An 11,183-nucleotide genomic window follows, 5' to 3' on the forward strand; every position below is an offset into this window, starting at 1 on the left:
TTCCCTCCCACCATCTACTCTCTGTCTGCTGTTCCTAGCAATAGGAAATGAAGGACCAAAATTGATCAAATCCTGTTAGGGTAGTTTTATTAGGTGACCCAAGAAATAAAATAGCCCAACAATGGTGTTCAAAGTAGTAAATTCCTAGCCTTATGCTATAATATGGGAAAGAAGGAGGAAAGTTGATATAAATGCCAACCATCCTCCACACTGACTCCCTCAAGTTGGGTTTCCTGGAAGAGGGACAGGCTCTTGGACATCATAACAATCAGACTTTGAGGTATCAGATGCTCCCCTGGGGAAGAGGGTGGGACTTCATAAGCATTTCCAGGTTAAGAAAGTCACTCCTGTTGGCCTAGGGCCATTCTTCAGGAAAGGAGAAAGCTAGGACCTGTTTGACATCAACACCAACAGCAACTGGGGGATCTGCACGCTGTCCTGGTAAAGGGAATTTTACCAATGTCTATTATACTCTTCCCCTACCTCTGTGTTTGTATCTTGAGATAACTACAGTCTATGCATGCTGCTTGCTGTCTTCCTTATTTTGATCTCAAACTTTTCTTTTGGGACAGAGTACCAGAATTCCCTACATTGTCAGAAGTTATCACTAATTTTCTTAGAATTTACAAGTGGTCTATGTACTGTTGACAATCTCTTATCTCTAAATTTAAAACTGAAAATAATAATTGTAGGCTAGAATTTCATAACTTCTGATTTACTATTATTCGATCTCTCATTGAGATAGGAGAAGAGAATATTGAAATCTCATAGATTCTTACAAAGCATGTTAGAAACAAGTTATTTTCTAAAGTTTCTAGATTACCCTTGTTTTTTAAATGCATGGGGACATTGCTGGTGTCACTGGGAAATTTGCACATAAGTATATGTTTATTCCCAGTGAAATATGAGATGATCTGCTACTGAAACAATTAGAGGGCATTAGAGGGAACCTGAGGAAAGTGGTATCATAGGTCCACCTCCCGTGTAAGAGCTTGGCATAAGGCGTATACTTGTTCACAAAAAGATGTCAGCCTTCCAATCCACACATTTGATAGCAAAGGGGTGAGAATTTGCTCTTATCCAACATTCCAGAATATTCATATTTTACACCCTTGTCAGAAACTGTAACACCAAACTCTGCTTTTGGACTCATCAAAATTTAGAGAAGTAGAGCTCATAGAGGATACTTTGATGGCACGCAGCTCAGTCTTCTCAGCAGTTTTTCTAGACTTTATTATTGCATAAGCAGAGAGCTTTATCCTGGGACCATACTGTTGTTTTGTTTTGTTTTGTTTTTTGTTTTGTTTTGTTTTTAATCAAGTACAGAAACTAGAAGCATACAATGTTCAAATTCTAGAGAGGTCCACTGCAGGTTTCATTTGATTATAATCCCATCATTTTCACTGATGTAGAACCATGAGCGGCTGTGGTTGAAACCACTGCAGTGTCTGTTAATAGTCTGACCAAACAGTTTCAGTTTAAAAACCAAAGATCATCTAAATATGTATCTTTTGGACAGAAGAAAAAAATTCAGTGAAAATTGGCTTCAAACTCAAGTTTAGAAAGGATTCTAAACAAGATTATGTAAGTCAAACTAAAAATGCATGCAAATCACTACCTAATTTGTATGAAACTTAGCACATTCATTGCTAAATTAGAAAGTAGTTGGACAATTCTTTGCTCTCTGGGGAGTGTGAAAACCTCCAGGCCCATGGCCAATAGACTGAATGCCTAGTTAACTTCAGGCTGACTGGATACTCACTGTTGTTACTGAAACCTTATCACATGGCTCAGATCTAGCTCTGGCAGGTGAGATCTAGGGAAAAGGGAAGATCACGTGGCCCAGTTTGTCCATCTCAAAGGGCTTCTCTACCTTTGCCAAAACAGAGTGCATCCTTGTCTCTGGGAGGAAAAGAAAATTGTTTTAAGAATTGCTTATTAAGGGAAAAAAATTAAACTCTTTACAGATTTTTTTTAAGGTTTTTACCCATTTATTTGAGAGAGAGAGAGAGAGAGAGAGAGCACAAGCGGGGTGAGGGGCAGAGGGAGAAGCAGACTCCCTGCCAAGCAGGGAGCCTGACGCGGGACTCGATCCCAGGACCCCGGGATCATGACCTGAGCCGAAGGCAGACGCTTCACCAACTGAGCCACCCAGGCATGCCAAACTTTTTACAGATTTTTAAGAATACGTGTGTGTGCGTGTGTGTATACATATACACACACACAAACATATATATATATGTTTTTGTTTAAAGTCTAGTTAACATAGAGGGTAATATTATTTCCAGGTATACAATATCATGATTCAACAATTCCATACATCAGCCCGTGCTCATCACCACAAGTTCACTCCTTACTCCTCACCACCTATTGGCCCTAGCCCCTCGGCCCTCTCCCCTCTGGTAATCAGCAGTTTGTTCTCTAACCTTAAGGGTCTGTTTCTTAGTCTGCCTCACTTTTTTTCTTTTTCCCTTTGCTCATTTGTTTTGTTTCTTAAATTCCACATTTAAAGCAATTTTGTGCTTGGAGATTAAACACTTAGCTTTTGCATAAAATATCCAAGTTGATGCCAAGAGAACACAAGAGATCTTTAGATTTTTATCCAGACAAAGCCAAAAGTAGATTGGTTACGGGGCTACATTGCAGGACTCTGATATTCACCTCACACCCTCTTGGCTACACAGGCCATGAAACCTCTGCTACTTTGTATCTCCTCTGCACAGGCTAGCTCTGCCTGTTTGGGTGAAGGCAGCTACAGCTGGTCTCAGGGTGGTCACAGAACATTGGGGCCGCCTTAAAGACTCTCTCTGTGTTCTCCGCATCTGAAGCATTGTGCTACAGGGGCCGGCAGGGTATTAAATCTCCATGGGACGAACACTGACCAGGCGCAGACAGGAGAGAGGAAGGAACCAGCAAGTCGATTGTGTGTCTTTTCCTTCCTCTTAAAGACACACAACCAGCAAGTCGATTGTGTGTCTTTTCCTTCCCAAAGCATGGTGTTGTGACAGGGCCTGTGCAGAGACTTCCCACATGGCTAAGTGACCAGTTGTGTGTCTTGGTGAAGTAGGCCAGCTCCAAAATGCACCACCTGCAGATTGCACCACCTGAACTGACTTCCCGCTTCTTGCTTCTTTCCCTCTGTTTGCTCCTCTGTGATGGCCTCAGGCTGTTTGCTAGTCAGCCTTGGCTAGGACTAGAACAGAATCCCTTAACTACTGCTTGATGAAATAATTATGAAACACTAAATGTCAACCATGTAACAACATTTCCAAACCCCAGCTTAATACTTCTTTTCAGGTTTTATTGTCATTAAGAAAACAGTAGCTAAACACAAGAGAAAAATGAGGAAGGCTTAAATGAGAAGTAATAAGAGTGGTTTTCATTGGTAAGTTTACTAGAGATACCTAGTTTGTTTGTTTGTTTCTTTCTTTCTATGGCATATTCTTATTTTTAATTTTTTACCTAAAGTGCAGGTGTTTATGCATTTAAAGGATTACTAAAAGAATATGTAAAATAATTTTATATTTTATCTTAAAATGTCATAGCTATTGTTATTTTTTTCTAATCTACTTTGAAGTATTATTCTATGAAGTATTTTGTTTCCCTTACTATATCTCAAGTACCAAGATGGAATTTAGTAGGTGCTCAAAAACTGTTTGAATGAATAAGGGAATGTATTGAAGGAAGCTTATGAAATACGTATTTCATTTCCAAAAGATCGTTTTGCCTCTACACATCTCTACCATAGGACATCCGCCCTCCTCCATTTTTACCACCCGATTCAAGTCCCCATCGTCTCTTGCCTAAACTATTGCAAAAGCTTCCTAATTATAATCCCTGCTGGTTTTCTTGCCCTTGCCCTGTTTAGTCCAGGAAGCATCCAATTAAAGGGACCTTTAAAAAGTGAAAATCAAAGTATGTCATTCCACTGCTTAATGCATCTAGAAGACAACCCAAAGCCCTTATCAAGTCACACAAAGCCCTCCATGATGTGGCCCCAGCCTGTCACTGGTCTTGTTTCCTACACCATCCTTCCCCAAGAATTGCACTCATTCCCACCTTAGCAGATTTGCCCATACTGTTCCCTTTGTCAGGAATGCTCTGCCTCTGGATCTTTATCTAACTTATTGTCTAGTCATTTCAGCCTTACATTATATACCACCTCCTCAGTGAGGTGTTTCCCCAGTGAACCAATCCACTGTTGCCCCTTTGCTGCCCCCTTCCCCATAGTCATTGCCTCTCACAGCACCCCAACTTCCTTTCATTCTAGATCTTGCCACTCCCAGAAATTAGCTTGTTCATTTATTTGTTTAGCTTTTTTTTTCTCGTGCCTCTTCCTCACTCAGCACACACGCACTAAAATGTAGGCTCCAAGTGGACTTACGCACACTTGTTCAGCACCTGGTTCACACCAGACACAGAGGATTTATCTCCACTGTTAATTTTGGCACTAGAATTCTATACATAGCTTTTAAAGTTCTTTCATGTTAGAAATGTTATTGTGAAACCGCAAGCAGCTTTAACTTGAATCCAGTGAAGGAATAACGAACAAATGAAATACTTCTTTGATGACAGTGGCCCACAAAGATGTGAATTATATCCAGCTACTTATTTTGAAAAATTGGATGAGGGGATACGAAGATCATTAGGGAAAACTACTTGTTCACTCCTTTAAACTCTCATATTTTGTTACTACTTTTATTCTTTTTTAACAAGCATGTTACAATCTTTCTGGAATTTTAAAATACATTCGTGTCTCCACATTTTTGTGGTTGATGTTTTCCTAGGTCTAATAGGGTAACTCTTTGTGTTAAGGTGATCTTAGTTTTGCTTTTCTTGCAGGAAAATACTGGAGTAATTTCCCTGCAGAATTTAAGACAGATTACCCAAAGCAATTTTATCTAGTTAATTGTTCCACTGTGACCTAAGAGATCTTTCTTTCCCATTGCTGTTATCAGAAACTTGACATCATCAGATAGTGAAACAAGAGGTGCTGACAACTGAGGCCTCAGCCTAATCTTGGCATCTTTGCATGAAACAGACTAACTACCAGCTGAAGGCTGACCAAGAAGTCAGCAAGACTGCGGCAAAAATCCCTTCCTGTAGTTAAGAACTCAGATCAGCAGTCCCTAAGAGCTTTGGAAGCAACATCAAGATTTTAGTTTCTTCTACACTTATTTTCTCACCCTGCAACACACACATTTTTATGTACTCCCAAAAGTAATATGAAACAGAAGTACGTGTGTGTGTGTGTAGTTCATTGCTCTGGGGATATGGAATAAGAACGTTTTTCTTAAAAGAAAGGACTTTAATTGTAAAAGACATCCCCACAGAAATTCTTTACTTTATAACATGCCTCCTTTATTTTCCTGGGGGAGAAAGAGCTCTATGGACGGTTAGTAAAGTTGCTAGCTTCCACATTGGTTTAATGTCTGCAGATAGAATTAAGAACAGTGTAATGTGCCCATCCTCCAATATTACCACTTTCTGGCCAGGTTTAAATTGGATTTGAGGCCTTCAGTGTCTACCAATGGCAATATCCATGCTAACAGTGATTGGGGGGGCACGTTAAATGTTTCACCAGTGATTTTGTCTGGAGTCTCTGATGCTATCTTTGTAGAGGGAAACTAAATACATGATATTGGATATTATCTGTGGGCAACGGACAAAATATTTAAATGTAGTGATTGCCGAGAAGGTGTAACATTCAGATGTCTTAACTGCTCTGTATTTTTACTTCTCTTTTAGTTGTACACTGACTATGACAAGCTTCATTTTGCAGTGGACCACATCTCTTAAATTTTCTTTTATTCCATGACTAGTTGGTAGAAAGGAAAGGGCAGATATGAATCCATCTCTGTACCTAATCCTTGAAGCTCCATTAAAATGAAAACTTCCTTGTCTTACTTTGTAGCCCCTTTGATCCAATGAGTAAAATAATTTCATACATACTAAATCATTTCCCAGCAAGAGTTTAACAGGTATAAATATCATTTTTAGAAACTGAGCTCTAAATCATTAATAATGGATTCAAAGATTTCTCATCAGTTTAGTGAGGCCTTTCTCTAACTGAAATACCATATTTGCTATGGAAATGGCACTGATTCATTGTGTTCTTGTTTCTTGTGTTTATCAAAAATATTGAGCAACTACTTATTGGTGCTTGATTCGGTTCTGTGTACTAAGAAATTAAAATGTTGATTTTTCTCGTCCCTTCTTAATGTTCTACCTAGGTATACTATATTCACTAGTAGGATAAAATATCTTGCTCAGTTCTGAACAGCATGTGCAACCAGGATTATTCTTTAAAACATGTTCATACTGAGACTAGTTCTCGTCACTAAAAAGGAATCTTATTTTCTCAATAATTTTCTTCCGTTCCCAAGAAGACATGAGAGGCCTACTGCTGCGAGCAGAATAATTAGAATCTTCTTACAGAGTGAGCTTTGTACTTACTCTTCTTTAAGATAATATAAGCAGTTAAAAGTAACACAAACATGAGAAACACATACTGTCGGTAAATTATTCTTTTTTGAAAGTACATACAGTCAACTTGTAGTTTATTCTCGGGCTTAGGGTATTATTCTTTTCCCAAAGTAAAATTAGTTGGTAAATGTTCTGTAGATTTATAAGTATATCCAGGTACTGAATAAAAAAGAAGCATTTCTAAGACCTTTGTGTTTGTTTGGAGATGCCTGATGAATAACGAGGCAGCTATTACCTTCCGCCTGTGTTCTTGAATATAATTCTGTACAATCTAGATACCACTCGGGCACTAAGGATCCACGTTAGGTACAGCCTTGCTAAATTTGGTTAATTGAGCCCTCTTCCCCTTCACTGTGAAGCAATGAACTGTCACCCACAAAGCCCCCACCCAATGTGAACCAGGTAGAATCATTAGCAACATGACCTTAAAGGAATATCCAAGTAGATAGTGGATCTGTCTGGATCCCGAGAGCATCTTCATCTGGCAACCTGCCTGCTCTCTGCATTTAAGATTGACCTGATTGTGCTTCCTGCCCAAAAGCTCATTCTCTCACACTACGGGGCCAAGTCTGCCTCAAGGTTAAAGCCTCAGTATAGTATTCCAATTTAAACAGCCCCTTTTGCCCTATGCTCATTCTACCTGCTATATGCCTAAACGGATTATAGAATTCATTCACCATAATGAACCTTGATCTACGAAACCTCACCGTTAACATTCATTGAACTATAATGTATACCAGTTTTTCCAGTTATATTTTATTTGGAAACTGCTTTTCATTATTCTTCTTTTGGTAAGAATGCCAGGATTTACTTTGGGCAAATTACCTCTCCTCATTTTTGTGCAGTTAAGGTATTTTACTTTCTGCTAGTCAAGAGGAACAGCAAATGACTCAGGTTGGGCCAGCTGGATTTTCTCTCTCCCCAGGCTTAGAACTTTGAGCAGAGGGAACACAAGGTTAGAAAAAGTGCTCAGAGCCTGTTCATTTTGGGAGTGGCACTCTGATAAGTCTACTACTTTGGATCTTCAGAGCCTGTTTCATCGTTCTTATCTTTTTTTCCCCAAGGCCTCTTCTTCAACCTTTTCATGAATCTTGAACTATAAACTATCCTCACAATACATTGTTTTCTCCTTAAGTCAGCCAGAGTTGATTTTGTTGCTTGTCACCAAAGAATTCTAGCTGAAATATTTTGCTTTCTTGAGTGTCAGTCTGAACTGTATCCATATTCCTTATGGATTTAATCAACATAGTTATTTTTGAATGTGCACTTTGGGGTAAATTTTGACAGTTTTAGAAATGGTTTCAGTGAGGGACCTGTTACCAGCTTGCATTTCAGGCTTAGTTAAAAAGAAGATTAAGTTAACATACCATTTCCCTGGTTGTGCATTAAATACTTCTTTGGGTGCCTAGAAAGAGTATATTTTTATGTCAGATTAAGAGGGAGATATAAAATAATAAAAGATCCATATTTCCATAAGAAAGGAAGTTTCAATTTATACTCTAATAAGATTGTATTAACCTGTTTATAAACCTATTATATTTAATCACAGAAAGTTAAACAAAAATGTAGGTCTTAAGTAAAAAACAAACAAAAAAAACCCCCCAAAAAACAAAACTCGCCATACAAAAGAGGTCACAAGGCAATCATGTGGTTCATTGCCAAACGAGGGAAGGGTTAACAAGGGCCACAGCGTCAGAGGAAGGTGAGATACGTAGTGTTGGAGTGATCTAAGGAAGTTTCACAGAGGCTTGCTGGAGGTTGGATGAACAGGGTCAAGAAGGATGGGGTGTCCAGTAGAGTAGTGTTGTTAATTTAAGGATGTCCCCCAACTCTGCAAAGCATGCCAAACCACGAAAGAGAACAGCTGTGGAGGATACATTACAATAACATTCTCGAACTGGCCTCTGGCACATGGACACCTCACTCCTACATCCTCATGTTAGCTTTCTTTCTCTTGCTCACATTGTCTGACTTGGCAACTCATTGGATCAAATCTCAGAGCTCCTGATCATCCCACTTTACTTGCAGGTTGCAAATTGCCTCTTTCCGCCAGTATTGATTTTGGAGTGTCCTCTTGGTAATGCCCTTCTTCCAAATGGCTCCTCTGCTGACATAAAACTGCCCTTTCGAGCAGCACCTCCTGGGTACATGACAAGCTTCTCTCCTTTAAAGTCCCCAAAGGCCGTAGTCCTATAACTGGGAGAGCCTGGGTAGACTGAGGGAAAGAGTGATAAAGTACAGGCAAGATAGCAAGAGGCCAAGGGCAGATGCAGAAGAGTGTATGAGATATTCGGGGGAGCAGCACTGACTAACTGGGATGACAGGATTCAATGGGGGACTAGTGAAGTATTAAAATTGCTAATGCAGGGTGGAGTTGATGAGTGATCAGAATGGATTTTGTACTACAGGTGATAGCACATGATTGGGTTTTTGTTTGTTTTTTTTAAGATTTTATTTATTTATTTGACAGAGAGAGAGAGAGCAGAAGCATGTGGAGCGGCAGCCAGAGGGAGAAGGAGAAGCAGACTCCCCGCTGAGCAGGGAGCCCGATGCGGGACTCGATCCCAGGACCCCGGGATCATGACCTGAGCTGAAGGCAGATGCTTAGCCGACTGAGCCACCCAGGCGCCCCCACATGATTGTTTTTAAGCAGCACCATCTATATGATGCTATAGGAACATCTACTGGATTTTAGAAAGATTAATTTGGGAAGGTTGTGGTCAATAGATTGAAAACAGGAGACTCTTGCAAGAGCCTAGAGGTGGAGAGATGAAATTATTGGCTAGATGGTGTCACCATCTTTCACTTATATGGAAATAAGTGACTGAGGAGAGAGGCATATTAATAATGTTCCTAAGACCCAACATGGTTTTAATTATGCTGGGCTTATGCAGAATAAATTACCATTGATTGTTCTATAGATTTCAGAGCAAGCCAAGATAATAAGAAAAAATGATTCTTACCATTTTATCCAGATTGGTTGTCAAAAGTAGTCTGATTCTTTGAAATTCTTCTACTTGAGATGTGCAGGCATAGAATATGCAGTACTGTTACCAATATAGGAAACCCCAGCCCCTGTCCTCCTACAAAGATTGATAATCGGGCAGCTGCCCATGAACAGAAACAGCTCCAGGGCAGTTCAGGAGTCCACATAAGAAATTTTAGCAACACAGTGAACAAAAATCCTTAGAAGAGAATACAAGAAGGGTAGAAAGAACAGCTGCATTTTGCCTGCATCATCCCAAGCCCCAAGCTGGCACTGAGCAGAGCGAAGAGGGAACTCCCCAGATAGAAAGAGTTTCTCTCCCAAGGAAAGGGACAGTGAGGTGAGTCACTGGCTTCCCTAGTCTTTTGTGGCAACAAATAAAGGGTCTGATTCGGTTTCACTGAAGACCAGCAAAGCTGAGACTTACAGAAATGGCTAGAGATAAAGGGTAAAGGACGCCAATGTCAGGCACATAGTGAGAGCAACTTCGGTTCCCAGTGACATGCCTTGCAGAAGACCCCTGTAGCTTTCACCACTGAAGAAACCAATGGATAGCACAGCTGCCTTGGGCACCCTGCAGATTTCACCAGTTTTTACCCCTTCGTATTAGCATCCACAGGTGCCAGTTACTGGAGTCTTTTCCTGTTGCCTCCTCCCTGTCCCTGTTAGAGCCCAGGATCCTCGCCAGCATCCATTCCAGGCCTCTGTGGCTGTGAGTGCAAGATGCCAGGCTACATTCCCCGGACTGAGCCCCACCACTCTGGCTGAGCTGGGGGCTAGCCTCTCCAGCTATGCCCCTGCACACTGCTGGCCTGGTGCCCATTCACGGGCTTCCACTGCTGTGTTTGTGACCATGATAAGACACTGTGCATGGAAGCACACACTGACAGGCAAGGTCCCCATAGCTGTACGTGCACATAGATTCAGCCCTATCTCCTATCACTGGCCTCTGCCGCTAGGCTTACCTGTAGCTAGCCGATGCAGCTACGCATCTACATGTTCCCAGCCCAACTCCTGAGACCAGCCTCCACTGAAATGCATGCATCTGTGGTGAGCCGCTATAGTCATAGGAGTGCACACTGACAGCCAGTGTCCCCACAGCTGCCAGTAAGCCCATACGTGACCCTGGCCCTTGCCGCTGACCCTGGCCTCTGCCACCATGAGCGTGTCTGCCATCGGCCCTACTACTAACCAGGCACTGGCAGCTGACTCCTGCAGCTGAGGATGTACACACCCCCTGCTCCAGCACCACCACTGCCCACCATAGTCCCTAGCTGCTGGATCTACAGGTGCTCCTGAGGACCCCATCAACCCTTGCAGCCACTGTGGATGCCCCACAGTGCTCACCATGGCAATAAAAGGCACAGCACAGGAAATATAGTCAATGGTATTGTAATAGCATCATATGGTAACAGATGATAGCTACACTTGTGGTGAGCGTAGCATAACATATAGAGTTGTTAAATCACTGTGTCATAGACCTGAAATTAAGTGTGTTGACTATACTCAAATAAAAAAATTAAAAATTGAAAAAATAAACTCCCAACAAAAAAGCTTAGAATCCCTGGTGAATTCTACCAAATCCTTAAGGAAGACTTAATTCACACTGATTCTTCTCAAACTCTTTCAAAAATTGAAGAGGGAGGAATACTCCCAAACTCATTTTACAAGGCCAACATACCCCCTAATACCAAAGCCAGATAAGGATACT

The sequence above is a fragment of the Neomonachus schauinslandi genome, chromosome 3 (genome assembly GCF_002201575.2).
Source record: "Neomonachus schauinslandi chromosome 3, ASM220157v2, whole genome shotgun sequence".
Classification (NCBI taxonomy): domain Eukaryota; kingdom Metazoa; phylum Chordata; class Mammalia; order Carnivora; family Phocidae; genus Neomonachus; species Neomonachus schauinslandi.